Source organism: Phascolarctos cinereus, unplaced genomic scaffold (assembly GCF_003287225.1).
Source record: "Phascolarctos cinereus isolate Bilbo 61053 unplaced genomic scaffold, phaCin_HiC Scaffold_8;HRSCAF=390, whole genome shotgun sequence".
NCBI classification, from domain to species: Eukaryota; Metazoa; Chordata; class Mammalia; order Diprotodontia; family Phascolarctidae; genus Phascolarctos; species Phascolarctos cinereus.
Window position 1 is genome coordinate 53,830,810 of NW_027556291.1, and position 19,617 is coordinate 53,850,426.

The following is a 19,617-nucleotide window of genomic DNA, read 5'->3' on the forward strand; positions in this document are numbered from 1 at the left end:
TTTGCATGTTGTCTCTCTCATTGAAGGCAGGGACTGTCTTTTGACTCTTTTTGTATCCCCAGTGCTTAGCATAGTTTCTAGCACTTAGTAAATGTTTACTGTAAAATGGGGACGACACTAGTCAAGTCTACCCTCTCTGGCTATTGGGACAAAGTAATTAAAGCACTTTACAAAACTTCAAGTGGTAGAAAGATGGGAGCCATCGTTATTGTCATGCAATCATATGGCGCTGTAGATGGAATGCTTGCCTGGAGGTGAGGAGGACCAGTTCAAATTGACTCTTTTGGGGCATGTATGGGTGTCATGGAGGACTAGCACTTCTGGTGTGGGGGCTGCTGAGCCCTTTCCAGGGCTGTTCATCTACCTTTGGTGTCCACTTGGCACCCAGCTCTCACCTTTGGCTCGAAGACACTGTAACATGCACAGAAGCTACACACTGGCAAACTGTTCGTCCCAGCAGATGCCAACCAGGTTGAAGGTTACCAATAGGCTTCAGACGTGTTGGTAAGTTATAGGGATATCTACCCCAAGCACGTGAAAACATCATTCTACAGAATAGGTGGATGAAAACAATTTGTTGCAATGGCCAGAAGGACGCTAAAGCAGGCACTGGGAAGCACTTAGAGCTTGATCAGGCCTCAAAGACACCAAGGTCATCCACTGCATCCTTGGACAGTCATTCTGACTTTTGTCCTGCTGTTGACAAGGGTTAAACTGAAAGCATATTGGACTTCAGTGACTCTGGAAGAGAGAGTGAGGCTGATGACTTTGTGTAACTCTGCCTCACTTTTATCCAATTTATGCACATATCAAAGATATTCCCCGTAACATTTTACCATTTTTACCTACCTCAAAGCCCTGTGGCAACAGGCAAGTGATGAAGCAGGAGGTGTGGATACAATGGAAACTGTAGTCACAACCCTGCACACAGGTGGCCCAGGCCATAGGGTTGTCTTCTCACTGGAAGCAGCAGCGGGATTGGGCAGCCCCTTGGGTCTGAGCAGTCTTTTAAGGACTCTACTGCTCACCTCCTGATGTGAGGAAGGGACTAGAAAAGATGCCCTAAAAATGGTCTGCTTCACCAAACCTAACCCTGGCCTCGTTACTGAGGCAGGTGGGGATCCTACCTTGTGGTCAAAACACACAAAAATGTACAAAACCCTTTTTGAAGATGATTCCACTCACCATTGGTAGATGGAGTGTGCATACGTTTATGGACAACATGAAATGCAACAGACCTGAAAGACAAACAGTTCTTGCTTTGAGAGGACTCGGTAGGTACTGCATCCAAATAGCCCTGAGGGAAATAAGGCTGGCAAATGAAGGCCAGCTTACCGAAGCTGGATCTGGATACGCGTTTTTCTGGAGTACTCACCATGATGAAGAGCACCGTGAACCTGGAGTAGGTTTCTCAGTCAAAACTCATCTAGTTAACAAGCTTGTATGACTCCCCAAAAGGAGTGAATGACAGGCTCATGACAACGTGATTGCCACTTGCAGGAAACTACCACACCACCATCATCAGCACCTATGCTTCTACCATGATGAACCCTGATGAGGTCAAAGAAAAATTTTATGAAGACCTGGAGACCCTCATCATCAATGTGCCAAAAGAGGACAAGCTTGTAATTCTGGGTGACTTTAATGCTAGAGTAGGCTCAGACTATCATATATGGCAGGGAGTCCTCGGGAGGAATGGAGTCAGAAACAGCAACAGTCTGAAGCCTTCTCATCACCAACACTGTCTTTCACTTACCTAAATGCAATAAAACTTCATGTATGTACTCTCACAGCAAACATTGGCATTTAACAGACTATTTCATTGTAAGAAGACGAGACAGGCTGTGAGAATGAAGAAGATGATGTGTGGTGCAGAGTGCTAGACCAATCATGAACTTATTCTCTCCAAGCTAAACATTCGTATTCAGCAAAAGAGGCAGCCCCAAGGCAAGACAGACTCAACCTCGGTAGCTTAGAGCCTATAATTTGTTGCTGATTTGGAGAGAATGCTGAGCCAACATATGGTTGGCAACAGTGGAACAGAAAAGGATTGGGTAGCTTTCAGAGATCTGGAATACAGTACCCCATTTACTCATCTGGGCCAGAACACTCTCAAACATCAGGATTGATTTGATGAAAATGATGGGGAAGTTCAGAAGCTACTAAATGAAAAAACGAGAACTCCACAGGGTTAGCCAGCAGGCTAATTCACTTGTCCCTAAGAAGGCAGCATTTAACTCTCAAAAGTAAAGTGCAAGCAGAGCTTAGAGAAATGCAGGATTCTTGGCTCAGTAAGAAGGCAGGTGAAATTCAGTTTAATGCGGATAGTAACAATCCAAAGTAATTTTAAGATTCCTTGAAGGCTATTTATGAGCCAAAGACCTATGGTGCATCTCAGCTACTCAGTGTTGATGGAGCCAGGTTGATTAGTGACAAGGACATGATCCTGGAGAGATGGGCTGAACGCTTTCATATTGTTCTTAACAGATTGTCATCAATTAATGCTGAAGCCACTGACCATGTATCTCAGGTTGAAGTCAATCCTTCCCTAGCTGAAGTTCCAACTGAAGAAGAGGTTTTGAATGCCATTAGGCTCCTTTCATGTGGCAAAGTACCTGGTGCTAATTCTATTCCAGTTGAGATTTACAAGGGAGAGGTCATATAAAAGCTGGGTGAAATCTTCCAGGTTATATGGTAAGATGAGGTTATCTCCTAAGAAGTTCAAGGATGCCTCCATTGTCCATCTCTACAGAGGTAAAGGATTGTCTCATGACAATCACAGTGGGGTCTCTCTCAGTCACTGCTGCCAAGATTTTTGACAGAGTCCTCCTTAATAGGCTGATCCTTCACCTGGAAGATGGTCATCTACCTGAGAGCCAGTATGGCTTCAGAAAGGGCCAAGGAACAGTCGATATGGTGTTTGCTGCCTGACAACACCAGGAGAAATTCTAGGAACAGAACATAGGTCTGTCCACAATCATCACTGATCTGACCAAGGCCCTTGATACTGTCAGTGGTGAAGGCTTATGGAAAATTATGTCAAAATTTGGTTACTCAGAGAAGTTCATCAGTATTGTACATCAGTTTCATGACAGCATGGTTGCTGGATTCTAGATAATGGACAATGCTCTTGTGCTTTCCCAGTCACCAATGGAATGAAGCAAGGCCATGTGCTTGTTCCCATACTTTTTAGCATGATGCTTTCAGCTATGTTGTCAGACACCCAGAACCAGGATGAAAACAGCACCAAAGTAAGCAACTTCACTTAAATTATTAACTTCACTGTAAATTATGTAGCTTGAAAAGGCTACAAGGCAAGACTAAAGTGGAGGGAGAGTTGGTGCATGACTTTTTGTTCACAGATGATTATGCATTCAACACAGCCTTTGGCTGAGATGCAAGAGTGTGGATTGATTGTCTGCCACTTGTGCTAATTTTGGCTTAAAAATCAACACCAAGAAAAGAGACGTTCTCTACCAGCCAGCACTACACCATCCATATGTGGAACCATCAATTACAACCAATGGAGAAATTTTGAATGCTGTGGATAAGTTTACTTACCTTGGCAGTGTGCTTTGCAAGAATGCACATATAGATGATGAGGTTGGTGCACACCTTGCCAGACCTAGTTCAGTGTTTGGGAGGTTTTGAGTGTGGGAGAAAAGAGGTATTAGACTGCCTACCAAACTGAAGGTCTACAGAGCTGTTGTGTTGACTCCATTGTTGTATGCCTGTAAAACCTAGATAGTATACCAATGCCATGTCAGGAAACTGAATCACTTCCATTTGAATTGTCTTAGGAAGATTCTGAAGATCACCTGGTAGGATAAGATACCAGACACTGAGGTCCTTTCTCAAACTAAACTGCCAAGCATTCAAACTCTGCTGCAGAGAGCACAACTCCAATGGGCTGGCCATGTTGTTTGGCTGCCAAACATAAGTTTTCCTAAAAGACTGTTTTATAGGGAACTCACACAAGGCAAATGCTCACATGGAGGTCAGAAGAAGCGATATAAAGACACTCTCAAGGTCTCTTTGAAGAACTCTGGAATCAATTCTGAGACGGGAGACGCTGGCACAGGATCACCCAGCATGACGTGCCCATCAAAGGAAGCGCTGTGCTCTATGAGCAAAGCAGAATTGCCATATCTCAAAAGAAATGTGAAATGTGCAAATTTAGAGCCATCTCCACTCCAAATGTTCCACAAATGTGGACTATTTGTGCCTGGATGTGAAGTAGAGCCTTCCAAACTCATATCGGTCTGATTAGCCACTGTGGTAGAGAGATGGAAGCCATCATCACCGTCATGCAATCACATGGCGCTGTGGATGGAATGTTTGCCCGGAGGTGAGGAAGACCTCAGTTCAAATGCTGCCAGAGATACTTACTAGCTGTGTGACAAAGCACAGGTTACTAGACCTCTTGCATTTTCAGTGTCCTCATCTCTGTATTAGGGCTAACGAGAGTATCCACTTTCCTAGGTTATCCCAGAGAATCAGCTGAGGTAATGGGAGGTAAAGCATTTTGCAAACCCTAAAGCTCTCTGCATGGATTAGCTATTGTCGTTACTTTATTTGTATACTTTGTTGTTACCATCTCTTTCCCTAAGCTGTTGTGAGGGGCTGGTGAGATAAAAGCCATAGAAATTGCCTTGTAAATGTGTAAAGCCCTGTGTAGTTAAACCACTATGTGGTAACCTAAGCTATCTTCACAACAAAGATTTAGTAGTTTCTGAGGAAAGAGAACTCACTGGCTCTTGCGGTCAGGTCTCACCTCTGAAGCTACTACTTAAGTCCTTTGACTTCTTTGGGTCTTAGTTTCTTCATCTGTAAAATGGGTCAGGTGGACTAGATGGCCTCTGAGGGCCCTTCCAGCCCTAGATCTGTGGTTCTATGAACATTCTTGCAAGGCAGGTAGGGAAAGTCTTACTATATTTATTTCACAGGCAAAGAAGTTGAGACCCAGAGGGGTTAAGTGAGGAAAATTCATTAAGACAGTATCATGGAGAGTTAACTTTTTCGGTTGACCACAAGGAATATGAATATAGCTTTCCACAGAAGGGCAGCTGACAGAGGTATGAAATCTCTCCCATGTATAGTTGGCCGTGCAGCCCAAAAGCTGACCAGGAACATGTGCCCTTCTGCCCCTAGAGGCTTCTGGGCCCCACAGAAGAGTGAACAAGATCACAGGGAGAAGAAGGCAGAACTGGACTCATTTCAGCCAGCAACTGAAGGGCAGGTCTGTTTCCTGACTCCACATAGCTCTCTAGAAGGAAATCCGGCCACCGGAATAACCTGGAAGACCTCCCACTACTAACGGTTGTTGTGGAGGGGATGTCAGCCATATGCACGGTAAAGGCCAAGCTCTCTCATAAGAAGGGAAGTGGCCCTTTATACTCTGATGTTACTCTCATAGAAAGGGAGGGAGGGGAAGGGAACAAACATTTATTAAGTACTTCCTACGTGCCAGCAACTTAATAAATTTTATTTCTGAGTTCCAAATTTTCTCCCTGTCCCACTCATTGAGATGGCAAGCAATACAATACCCACTATATATATGGAGTCATGCAAAACATATTTCCACATTAGCCACATTGTGAAAGAAAAAAAAGCAAGAAAAATAAAGAGGAAAAATATGCTTCAATCTGCACTCAGAGTTCATCAGTTCTCTCTTTGGAGGTGGATAGCGTTTTTCATCATGATCCTTTGGAACTGTCTTAGATCATCGTACTGATCAGAGTAGCTAAGTCTTTCATGGTTAATCATCATTATAACATTGCTGTTACTGGGCATAATGTTTTCCTGGTTCTGCTCACTTCGCTTTACATCATATTGTCTTTCTAGGTTTTTCTGAAACCATCTCCCTCTTCATTTTTTACGACACAATAACATTCCATCACAATCATATACCATAATTTGTTCATGTGCTAAGTACTTTATAAGCACTTTATTTATCTCACACAATAACCCCGTGAGGCAAGTGCTGTTAACATCCTCATTTTATAGGTGAGGAAACTGAGGTAAACAAAGGCTAAATGACTTGCTCAGAGTCATACAACCAGTAAGTGTTTAAGGCCAGATTTGAATTCAGGTCCTCCTGGCTCCTGATCCACTGCCTCTGAGTCTTAGAACATGGAACACCAGAAGTAGAAAAGACCTTAGGGTCAACTGCCCCATTGTCTAAAGAAGGAAAAGGAGGGCAAGAGAGAGGAAACAATTTACCCAAGCTTGTACGGCTAGTAAGTGGCAGAGTAGGGTCTTGAACTCAGGTGCCTTGAGGGGATTAGAAGAGCTGGTCCCAGATCCCTCTTCCAGCCCTCAGTCTATGAGCTCCGAACCAGTTTTGTGATGCTTAGATTGCTAGATGTGTTTACAAGAGCCCCCACTGATACTGGATTTGATAATTTTAAAAAAAATACTATTTTGATCAATGTGCTGGGTTGTAAATTGATACCTTAAGGTTGCCTAGATTTACATTTCTCTAACTATTAGGGAATATGGACATCTTTCTGTGTTGTTGTTAACAATTTCTACTTCTTCTTTAATAGAGGTATGCTCTCTGACTGTCCCTCATGCCTGGAATGTTTTCCCTCCTCCTCCCCCCCAATTGGCTTCCCTGCCTTCCTTTAAGTTCTAGCTAAAATCTCATCTTCTATAGGAAGCCTTTCCCAACCCCTCTTAATTCTAGTGCCTTCCCTTTGAATTTTTTTTTCCTATTTACCCTATATAGAGCTTGTGTGTCTGTATTTGTTCTCTTGCTGTTTCTCCATTAAATTGTGCGCTCCTTGAGGGCAGGGACTATCCTTTGCCTTTCTTTGTATCCCTCGTGCTCAGCGTAGTGCTTGGCACATAGTAGGCTCTTAATCAATGTTTCTTGACTACTGATTATTGATCAGATTTTAAGAATACCTCAAAGGACCAAGCTGTGTCAATTGGCACAATGCATTTTTAAAAAATTCATGCAGCAAAGAAAATTAAGATAAGATGAAAATTTTCATTTCAAAATAAAATTATAATAACATTTTTGCATTTGGTCCTTCTAGTGTTGAAAACGGTCTGTTTATGTCATTTGGCCATTCTTCCATTGTGGAATACATATTACTCTTTAATTCAGTTCAACAAGCATTTAGTTTGTAAAAACTAATTTTAAAAACAAATGATAAAAGCATATTTTAATTGATGTCTTTTGTTTTCACATCCAACTATTTCATTTCCAACTATTTCCTCCTCCTACCCATTGAGCCATCCTTTCTAACAAAGATTTTAAAAGGAGAAAAAGAGCAATTCAGAAAAATTAAACAACATATTGTGTTGGACAGTATATGTACACCCCATGGCCCAGCCTCCCCTTCCCTAACAAGGGACTTAGACACTAAGTTCAACTCTGGGGGCCTGACTATTTCTCTCCTTGGCTCTGTGCCCCAGAGAGACTCCAGGGAAATCTGAATCAAGGTATGGCTTGAATTTAGGTTTTCCCAAATGTGAGTAAGAGGCTCCTTAACTCCTGCCTGGGCACTCAATGTACAAAATAGGTGTCAGCTATGGGACAGATTTTATTTTACAACCAGTAAAATAGAGACAGCATAGCCAAGAGATAGACTTGTCAGAAGATCTACGTTCAAATCATGGCTTTGCCACTTCCTGCTTACGTGACTTTGGGCAAATCCTTTTACTTCTTAGGGCCTCAGTTTCCTCCTCTGTAAAGCAGAGGGGCTGGTGATGTGCTGGCACAGGCCTGTAATCTCTGCTATTGGAGAGGATCAGGCTATCAGATCAGGAGTTCTGCAGTTCTGAGCTGCAGCGGGCTAAGTCGATCAGATGTCTGCACTAAGTCCTATACCAATATGGTGATGTCCTGGAATGGAGGAGCCAGCTGACTCGTGTCTAAAATAGAGTAGATTAAAGATCCTATGTTGATCAGTATGTAGTAAGATCAGACCTGGGAGGGACTGATGCACCCCCAGCCTGGTTGAAACAGAGCGACCCAATCTCAAAAACCAATAAATACCAAAAAATGGAGTTGGACCAGATGCCTTCTGATATCCCTTCTAGCTCTAAACTTATGATCGCCCAATAAAGAAAATGCGTAAGATACAAAGGACTTACAAGCACCCCAAATCAAACAAAACATTGGAATAACCCATTCGACTCATCAAACTCCCCCTGGAGAGTAAAGGCACTGTTGACTACTGAACAAATATGTCCCATTCGTCTTGGATCCACACCGCCTGAGCAACTCACAGCAACATCATGGAGGGTTGGTGAGGAAAAGATCTGGCCCCTCATGGCAGGGCCTCGTTCCTTCAGCTGTAGGGCAGTCCTCTGGGGATCACCCTCTCTCTTTGAGAAGCCTGTTGCTAAGGATCTCTACTCGCTTTAGGAAGCAGGTGCTACCTTTCAAACTCAGGAACCCTCCTCTCCCTTTTAAAAACTTTATTGTATTTTTTTCCAATTAGCAAAACTCCACCTCTTTTCCCTCACTCCTCTCCCTACCCCCACCCCCTTATAAGAAAGAAAAAAAAAGCCCTTCATAACAAATATGCAAAACAAATTCCCACATGGGCCATGTCCAAAATAATGTCTTTATCTGTACCCTGAGCTCATCACATTGCCTCTCTATCAGGAGATATATCTCCTGACAGATCCTTTGAGGCCATCCTTTGGTCTCAGGATCAGGCCGTAAAGTAGCCTGAAAGTCTGGCAACAAGTGTATTCTTTGGGTTTTTTTGGTTTTGTTCTTTTGCTATTTTTTTTTTTTTTTTGGTGAGGCATTTGGGGTTAAGTGATTTGTCTAAGGTCACACAGCTAGTTAAGTGTCAAGCGTCTGAGGCCAGATTTGAACTCAGGTCCTCCTGACTCCAAGGCTGGAGCTCTATCCACTGCGCCACCTACCTGCCCCAAGTGTATTCTTTCAATTGGTAGTGTCTCACTAAAGCTCAGAAAAGGAAAGAGAAAGGCAGAAGAAGATGGCCAGATGTGAAAGTAGATCTAAAGGCTAATGGTTGTTGATGTTGTGGTCATCTTTTTTAGGTCCAGGATTTTTTTGCTATTTTCCCCTCCTTTGGCTACCTTTTGAATCAATCCCTCACCATCCTTAAAATGATGCCACCTCCCACAAAGATCTCCTCCACTTGTACTGGGCCTAATCCAGCTCCTTTTTTCAATTTTGTTCTCTTCGGTGCCATTTTAACTCTGGCTCTATCTCTCTGTCTCTGTCTCTGTCTCTCTCTCTCTCTCTCTCTTTTCTCTCTCTCTGTCTCTGTTTCTGTCTCTCTATCTCTCCTCTTCTCTGCCTCCCTCCCTCTCTCCCTGTCTGCCTCTCTCTATATATGTATGCATGTATATATGTATGTATATATATATATATATATATAAATACTGTCCTTGATAGTGAAAAGTCTGTTATAAAAATCTTTGCAGTCTTTTAAATTTTTATTCTGTTTGTTATCCTTCAAGTTTCAACTTTAAATGACCTGAGGATGAATTTGCTTCATCGAGTCTCTTGCAAGGCTGTACGACTCTGAGCAAGTCACTTAACCTCTCTTTGCCTCAGTTTCCTTGTGTGTAAAATGGAGATAATAATAGTATCTATCTCCCAGGGTTGTTTTGAAGGACAGTGAGATAATATATATTTGAACGTTTTTTCCCAATTACGTGCAAAAACCATTTCAACATTCTTTTTTTTTCAAATTTTGAGTTCCAAATTCTCTCCCTCCTTCTCCTCCCCCGCATTGAGAAGGCTAGCAAGTTGACATGGGTTTTACATGTGGAGTCATGCAGAACATATCTTCATGTAAATCATGCTGTAAAGAAAACATGGACCAAAAAAACCCCCAAAATAAAGAAAGTAAAGAAAAAGTATCTTCGATCTGCTCTACCAGCAGTGAAATAATATTTGTGAAGTGCTTTGCAAACCTTAAGGCCCTTTATAAATGCTAGCAATTATTATTTCAGCTGGTTTTAGCTTGCATTGCTTCTGTCTATTACATGAGACTTTTCTTCCTAATCTTGCATCATCCTTCTCCATAAGACTTTACAAATGAGTTTATATTTAGTCTGGCAGCCCTTGGCTGTCTTATTTCTCTGCTTAGCAAAGCACTCACTTGTTTTCTGACCAAAATGTTTTTTTTTTTTGGGGGGGGATCTTTTGGTCTCCCTATTTTGGTGATTTTTAAAAAAAATTAACATTTTTATTTTATGTAATATATTTTAATATTTTATTGTATACAATACTATATAATATACTATATACTAAATATATTTAATATTTTATTTCCCCAATTACATGTGAAAACAATTTTTAACCTTCACTTTTTTAGTTTCGAGTTCCAAATTCTCTCCCCTCCTCCTCCCCCCTCTCATTGAGAAGGCAAGTAATTTGATAAACATTATACATGTGCAGTCCTGCAAAACATATTTGCATATTAGTCATGTTGTGAAAGAAAATTTTTTTTGGTGTTTTTGGTTTTTTACAGTGGTTATTCTCATTTTTAGCTTTGCTAATTTTGATCTTCATTCTAACACCTCATTGATCTGTACACGGACAGATGATTCAGGAATCATCAGTAATAAATTGTTTTGCTTTTTAAAATATACCCTAGTTTGGTTTTTGTGATGCTATTCAGTGCTTATCGTGTCCTTCTGATACTTTTCTCAAATTATTTCTAATGAAAAAAAATTTTTTTTTTGCTTTTTAGTAAGGCAATTTGGGGTTAAGTGACTTGCCCGGGGTCACACAGCTAGTAAGTGTCAAGTGTCTGAAGCGAGATTTGAACTCAGGTCCTTCTGACCCTGGGGCTGGTGCCCTATCCACTGTGCCACCTAGCTGCCCTGTTTTTTCAATTCTTCCTTACTCTAGGCCCAGTGCTTTCTCTGCTGTACCACCAGCAGCTTCACAATATTTCTTGATTTTATTTCCCTCTGCATCATTTTGTACAGCTCTTCCATGTGTCTCAAAAATCCCTCCTATTTGATATATTTTACTGCAATGCTTCTGAACATACATATGCATGCTCCATTGAAGTTGGGATCTAGTTGATGTGACTAATAACTCAACCATAGATCTCTCGCTCATGTCCTCCCGTAACTCAGTCTCTCAGAGCCTCAGACTCCTCCCTGGATCTCATTTTCTTCATCTGTAAGATGAGGAGGCTGGACTAGATGGTCTCTGGGATCCTTTCCAGCTTTAAATCTGTGATCCTGTGAGTAGTAGGCTTCTCACTTGGTGATAGATTCTTTGGTCAATGGTGTGCATGAGTATGACTGTGCGTGTACGACTATGTTTGTTAGTGTATGTATGTATAACCACCAGAGGTCACCGCTGACCCCAAAGCTGAGCTATATTATTTGTTCACTCATTTTCAATACTATCCTACTCTTTGTGACCCCATTTGGGGTTTTCTTGGCAAAGATGCTGGAAAGATTTGCCATTTCCTTCTCCAGATCATTTGACATATGAGGAAACTGAAGCAACTAGGGTAAAGTGACTTGCCCAGGGTCACGCAGCTAGTAAGTGTCTGAGGCTAGATTTGGACTCAGGAAAATGAATTTTCCTGATTCCAGGCCTGGCATTCTATCCACTGTAGCGCCACCTATCTGCCTTGGGCTATATAGGACCTGTATTGATCCTGGATTGGGGGGGGGACTTATTTAGGGGAATGGGGAGGGAGAGACGAGGTGGTATTGGTGGTGAAATGGATTTAGGGGCAGAAGCAGAAACAGAGAAAGATTCCTGTCTTGCCACCATTTTTCCTTCTTGGGTCTTCTGTACCTTAAGCTTTGAGGGCATGCTCACTTTGATGAACCCACCCCACCCCACCCCAAACATGGACCTCATTGCTTTCCTTCCTCTTCTTCTCTCCTGGTTAAGCTAGGTGGGGAGTGGTTAACATCCTTCCTCCACTCTCTGCAAGTTATTCTGGGTACATTTGACCATCTGAGAACATATATCAAACGTATCATCACTAAACCTCTATCTTAGTCATGAGTAATCATCCCAACTCCATGATATAATACATAGGCAGGCACTTAGCACATATCTTTCACATAAAACTTTCTCTACATGGCTAGTGTGGAATGTTTTGTGTGACTTCACATATATAATTGATATCATATTGCTTGCCTTCATAATGGGTAAAAGAGAGGCTGGAAGGAAGGAGAGAATTGGGAACTCAATTTTTTAAATGAATGTTAAAAATCAATAACAAAAATTAAAAATCCAGCAATTACCCTGCACAGTCATAGGGAAGTTTGGAAGAGGGGTAGATTTCATAGCAGGAAGGGGAGGAGATAATGAAAGATCTGTAACCTGTTGAGAATCATCCATGTCTGCTGAATTGTGTGTGAATCACACCACAAACAAAAAGTAGGGAAGAGGGGCTCCTCCTCTCCAGTTATTGTCCCTGAGCCAGAGCCCACCATTGGATAGAAGAGGGGAAGGGGCAGAATTTTCTCATGGGCTCCTGCATAATTGCTGCTGGTGTGGGTTCCCCACTTAACAGCTAGGTTATAACTGCTCCGAGGGCCTGAAGCTTGGCTCAAAAAGGTGAGGTTGGGAGCTTGCCCAGGTGGGAGGTGGGTATATTAGAGACAAGGCCCACAAATGGCTGTGACCCATCTTCTCACTCTTTGATTGGTTGAACACACCCTGTCTTAGGGTCTAACCATGGTCCCCTGCAGGCCCCACTTTGGGGACCACTGCTCCAGGGAACAAAACTTCAAACCCCTAGGACGACACCTGTGCATCTCTACTTGTTTCACTTTTCATAGCCCCTTATCATGGGGGTGCTCGCCAGACATTCTGGGAAAATTGAGGCAAAGAGGCCTGGTTCAATGCCACACAATTAACAAATGCTCATGGCACACTCTGTGGTGGAAATCTCTGACTCTCCTCTACCCTTCAGCATGCCAAAGCATATCCATGGATGTCACAGATGGACTCCTCTCCTACATATGTCACCATAGGGGAAGGGAATGAGCATTTATTTAGCCATTACTATGTGTTAAGTACTGTGCTAAGTTCATTAAAAATATTTTCTCTGTGATCCTTGCAACAACCCTGGGAAGTAGGTGCTTTTATTACACATGGGGAAAGTGAAGCAAACAAGGGTTAAGTGACTTGCCCAGGGTCACCTAGGGGAGATTTGAACTCAGGTCTTCCTGATCCTAGGCGTAGTGTTCTATCAAATGCACCACTTAGCTGCCTGGATTTTGATGGGCTCAGTCCAGATTGCCCTTCCATGTCCTTTTTCTCTTGGCTCCTCTTAATCATTTACTTTCAAGTGAGATCATTTAGTAGTGACTTGGCAATAGTATTATAGTTCTTAACCATTTTTTTAATAATAGTTGCCAAGTCCTCTGAAAGTCATCAGTTCCTATAGATTCTTTGGACATACCCAGTTGATAATCACTTCTATCTCCTCTGGATTGGGGCTGAGGCACTACGTGATCCATACAGCAGAGGCTTTCCAATATTGGCACTTGTCAATGGACTTTCACACCAGCTTCTTGTACTTGGCCTAACACTTTCACTAGTCTTATCTTTTTAAAAAAACTGCTCTATTGATGCATTTTGCCTTAAATCACAGTGATTTTAATTCCTCCTTCCAAAGTGAGCTCTCCCTTGCAAAAAAATAAAAATAAAATAAGCACAACCATTGTTGGCTTGGCTGATTTTACTCTGCATCAGTTCATACAAATCTTCCCATGTCTCTCTATGTAGCACTGCCTCTGTGTTCACTCTCAACTCACAATGGACTTGCAAGTGTATCCCCAAAGGACAGTGACTACTATTTGCCTCAGAATTCTGGGAGTAATCCTGAGAGGTTGAAGTTTCTGTGACTGTCACTGACAAGTCTACAATATCAACCATTTGACATCAATTAATTTTTTTTAATTAATTATTTTTTACCGAGGGATACTTACCGAAAAGGAGAGAGATTACAAAAACACCCCCCAAACCAGGGCTGTATTCTCCCCTTGCACACACAACGTTCCTGGGGAGAAAGGGCTCAAGCTTAAGTTACAAAGGTAGTGAGGCACACACATAGGGCATTTGTGAGGCTGAGGGATACCTTGAAACTCTTGGGTGGGAAAGTCCTTTGATCCCTTTATGAGAGTCCTACCAAGTTTCCTTCTGTTGAACAACCTGATTTCTTGCCACTGGACCCAGATGGCTCCAGAGGAGAAAGTGAAGCTAGTGACTTTGCACAGCCCTCCCTCACTTCAATCCAATTCACTTTCAAGTCATGGCATCACCTTCCTGATGTCATGGTCCTCTTTGAGAACTAAAGATAAAACAACAACAACAACATTGGTGATAGTCATCTAGGCTGACTCCTTGAAGGACCTGATAATCCACTGCTGTGTTGTATCAAGCAGGTTGCTTGGGTACTTTGCTGACTTCTCACTAGACTTGGCTAAAGCTGCTACCTGCTCTGGTTGCTGGGCCCTCATTGGCTAGTCCTCCAATTACATCTGAATTCCTCATATTTGACACCTTTTACTGTACCATTGCATTAGCATTTCAATTCAATTCAATAAATATTGATTAAGTGCCTGCTATATGTGAGGCACTGTGTTATACACTGGAGATACAAAAGACTGTCCCTGCTCTCAAGGAGCTTACACTCTAATGGGGGAGACAACATGCAAAGAAATATATACAAGGCAAACTATACACAGGATAAATGGGAAATAGTTAAGAGAGGGAAAACAATGGAATTACGAGGAGTTGGGGAAGGCTCCCTGTAGAAGGTGGGATTGTAGTTGGGACTTAAAGGAAGCCAGGGAGATCAGTAGTTGGAGGGGTAGGAGAGTGTTTTAGCCATGGGGGACAGCCAGAGAAAATGCCAGAAGTCGAGAGGACAGTGTCTTGTTCATGGAACAGCCAGGAGACCAGTGTCATTGGATTAAAGAGTATGCATTGGACAGTAAGGCTTAAGAAGACTGGAAAGGTAGGAGGGGGCTAGGTCATGAAGGGGTTTGAATACCAAGCAGAATGTTTCGTACGTGATCCTGGAGGCAATAGGGAGCCACTGGAATTTATTGAGTAGGCAGATGACATGATCAGACCTTCACTTTAGGAAAATCACTTCAGTGGCTGAATGGAGAATGGATTGGAATGGGGAAAGACTTTAGGCAGGCAGAATCCTCCCTTCCCCCACAGCAGGCTAGTGCAATAGTTCAGGAGTGAGGTAATGAGGGCTTGCACTAGTGGGGTGGCAGTGTCAGAGGAGAGAAAGAGGTGTATGTGAGAGATGTTGCAAAGGTGAAATCGACAAGCGCCATGTTGGATATGGAGGTGAGATGTAGTGAGGAATACAGGATGACCTGTAGGTTGAGAGCCTGGGGGACTGGGAGGATGGTGTATTATATATTGTGGGGTATTTCTCTACAGTAATAGGGAAGGTGAGGGGAATGGGAAGGGTTTAGGTAATATTAATTGCATAATTAACCATAATGTCAATAACATTTCTATTCTATTACATTAACACTCCCTGGTTTGGGTTGTTTTTAGCCACTCCCTACTTACTTCGTTTACAATTTTTTGCTGCATCAAAGGTTGTGACTTGCTTGCCCATGGCCACAGAGCCAGTATATGTCAGAGGATAGACTTGAACCCAGGTCTTTCTAATTCCAAGGTCAGACATCTATTTATTACGCCACACTGCCTCTCATTTATATCTCTGCTATCTGATTATCTATCTATCTATCTATCTGTCCGTCTTTTTAGTGTTATAGTATATCCTTATACTAGTGTGACTCAGACTATCAATGTCTGAATGATTTTTTTAAAAAATTATTTAATTAATTTCATTTAAAAATTAAAAATCAATTTTTTAAAAAAATCAATATTTAACCACCAGGTAGTATTGATAGCCACTCTACTAATCCTGTTCAACCCTGAGGATCTGAGTCCTGGGGAGTCCAATGCCTTGGAAGTTTACACACACCCCAACTAGGGAGAAACACTATGTAAGTGTTGGGATCTCCGTGGTTCTCAAAGTTCTCTTTATGGTCATCTTATCCCTCAAATCTGCCTCTTTCTATGTGTGTGGACTCATTGCCAAGGGGTGTATGGATTTACCTAATCAGAAAGCAGCTCTGAGACATCCCCCACCCCCACTATTGGCAAACTCTCATGTCCTTCCTGAGTTTAGGATGCAAGCCTCTTGAGGGAAGGGGCTGTTTTTGCCCCTTTTTTGTATCCCCAGTGTTTAGCCCAGTGCTTGGCACCTAGTAAATGCTTAATGGATGCTTGTGGATTGACTGAGCTTGCTATATTTCAATGAGTCACATGGTTCTTGGCTTAACGGAATGAACCCTACACAAAATAAATAAAGATATGTAGATACTTTCTTCAGCATTTTTACCCTGGGCATAGAACAACAAAGCAGTGACCAAGAAAACAATGCTTAATGAAGCGTCTCATCAGTGATTGTGAGCTTCTGTTCACTATTCACTTAGATTGTGGATGTCCCTTAGTGTTATCTGGTCCCAGGGGTTCTAGGAAATACACATTTTGAGATTATTTCACTATGGCTAGCCCCCTGTAAGCAGATGAAGGAAGGTGAGCAACAGTTTCCCCTGGGTGAATCACTCATCCAGCAGAGCCAGTCATTATATGAGGGCATGGAGACTTGGTTTTCAGGATCTTAGATCAGCCTGGGGCATGGAATTCAGGATTGGGTGCAAAATGGAACTCATGAAGGTTCTTTGGTCATAGTGGCCTTGTCACAGGCATCTGGGCTCCTGGTAGCTAGTTCATCAAGGAGGAGGGTGAGTGGACTCAGTAACTGGCTGGGCTGGGCCAAGAGAATCTTCCTTGGTTTCCTTTTGAGCCTTGATTTCTGGCAAAAGCTCTTTTATGTTATTTCTTCTTTTCCCCCAAAGCTGTCATCATTTTGTGGGAGTGGTAAGGGAAGGGAGGAGAGAGACAGCTGGGGAAGGAAGGCCATTAGACATAATTAGCCCCCTCTTTTCAGAAAGATGGTTCTTTGAATTGTCGAATTATCTTTTTCTCATCCCCCAATACAGTGAATAGGCATATCATTGGGAAAGAAAATATAGGCCCCAGTGGCACTATCAGTGTTCTATCTCATTAAATGGAAGGAAAGAATAATGTGATTTTGAGCTCTTTGTCCTTTTTAGGGAGAAGGATATGTTCCACTCCTATGAATTTCAGGTACAAAACAAAATTTCTGGCCACTTTTACTGTTTAGCAAAAGAGGAAGGAGACAGAGCAAACATTTTAAATAGTTAAAAGCAAACCCGGGAATTGATTTTAGAAATAAAAGTCACTGGGAAGATTTGTATAAATGAACTCAGAGCAAAGTAATCAAAACCATGAGAACACATAAAGGATGACAACAATAATGTAAAGCCACCATTGAAAGACTAGGGCTAGAGGTGAAGTGGGCATCACACCTCTTGTCAGAGAGGTGGTAAAATATAGGTACAGAATGAGGCGTACATTGCTTGACATGGTCAATGTGTGGATTCATCCATCTTTGTGCAAAGCCTCCCATGTGCTCTGGGTCCAATGTTTTTGGAAAATATGGCAACTCAAAAAGATAAGTTCAGGGGACCCCTTAACAGTCCTTAACATTAGAAAGGAGTAAGGGTGATCCAGAGGTCCATAAGGGACAGCAGCAAATATCTAGACAGGATGGAAAGAGTTCCAAAGATGGTTTCTGGATGATGTCAGCAGAGGGTAAGTCTTGAAAGTGACACTGAGGAGAAAAGAGTATGTCAACTCCTCCTTCTGTCCTGGGTGTCATGAGGTACAAGAGGCCTAGGGAAATGAAGTGACTTGTTCAAGGTTACACAAGCAGTAAGTGTCAGAACTAATATTTCAATTCAGGTCCTCTGGATTTGAAGGGGTTCCCCCAAATCTATTGTACCATGCTGCTTGCTGGGAAGGTTAGAGGGATGGATATATTTGGAAATACAGGTGATGTAAAAACAAAAGATAATAAAAATAATATTTAAAATACAGCACAAATCTACTTTCCCTAAAAAGCCTTATCTGACTGCCCTCCCAGTTCTGATCTCTGTTGTATCTTGATACCATTTTCTATATTCAGATTTTATTATAATTGCTCTCATTTCTATGGCATTTTCATTTCTATAAAATGCTCTCTTCCCAAGGACCCTGTGAGGGAGGTAGTGCAATTATTGTTAAACCCATTTTAAAGATGACAAAACTAAGGCTCAGAAAGGTGTTCTTTGACTTTTCCATAGACGCATAGTTAGTAAGTAAGTAACAGAACCAGGTCTCAAATCTGGCACATTTTCCACCATGCTCCATTGCTTCTCTACTAAATTAGTGTAGTGTCTTTTCATGTGTATTTGTTCTTTTTGCCTCATTAGAATGTACAATCAATGGAGGTGGAGCCAAGATGGCAGAGTATAGGCAGGGACTCACCTGAGCTCTCCTCCAAATCCCTCCAAACACCTTTAAATTCTAGAGCAGTAGAACCCACAAAAGGACAGGGTGAAATAATTTTCCAGTCAAAGACAACTTAGAAGGTTGGCAGGAAAGGTCTGTTGCACCTGGGTGAGAGTGGAGCACAGTCCAGTGCAGGTCACTGCAGTGCAGACCCAGCCTTGGGGGCCACTGAATCTGCACAGGCAACAGCTGCTTCCAGAGCATTCAGCCCACAGAAGGTAAGGGGGTCAAACACCTGGTCAGAAGGAGATTACAGGGCTATCTGCCAGCTCTGAGGCAGTTGCTTTGCCCATACTCAGATCTGGGTCTCAGTCCTGGGTGATGGTCCCAGGGTGAGGAGGACCACTAGCACACCGAAGCTTGTGGAGCGAGGACCCTCATCACAGTTTCAGGGTAGAAAAGAGTGCTTGTGCTCACTCATAGACCAGAGCACAGGCCAGGAGAGTAGTAAACACCTGTCCTTAGACCAGGGCTTCTTAAATTTTTTTTCCACTCACAACCCTTTTTCACGTTTCAGCAGTGTTTGTTGGCATTTGTCCTGATGGCATGTGCAGTGCAAAGTGCGCTTGCTTTGTGTTCAGAACCAAGGCTGCAGTGAAGTTGCATGATGCGACATGGGCAAGTGCTGTCAGAAACACTTTGGATTCATTACCCATTTGATTTTGAATTAATTTTTGGCCATTGCACATTCAGAAAGCTTTTACTGTTGCCAAATTTTTCATGACCCCCCATGGGATCATGACTCACAGTTTAAGAAGTATTGCCTTAGATCATACCACCTTAGAAGAGCTGAAAACAGGGTGTAAAAAACCCTTGAAGCTTGGGACAGAGTGCCCTCCACCCTGGAAGCAAAGCCCTATTTTAACAAAGAGCTAAAAGTCAAGAAATAGGCTAGGAAAATGAGCAAACAACAGAAAAAAATTCTGACTATAGAAAGGTACCATGGTGACAAGGAAGATCAAAATACACAGTCAGAAGAAAATAACAAAGTCAAAGCTCCTATATCCAAAGCCTCTGAGAAGGCTATGAATTGGTCTCAGGCCATGGAAGAGCTCAAAAGGGTTTTGAAAATCAAGTAAGAGAGGTAGAGGAAAAATTGGGAAGAGAAATGAGAGTGATGTAAGAAAATAATGAAAAACAGTCAACAGCTTGGAAAAGGAGACACA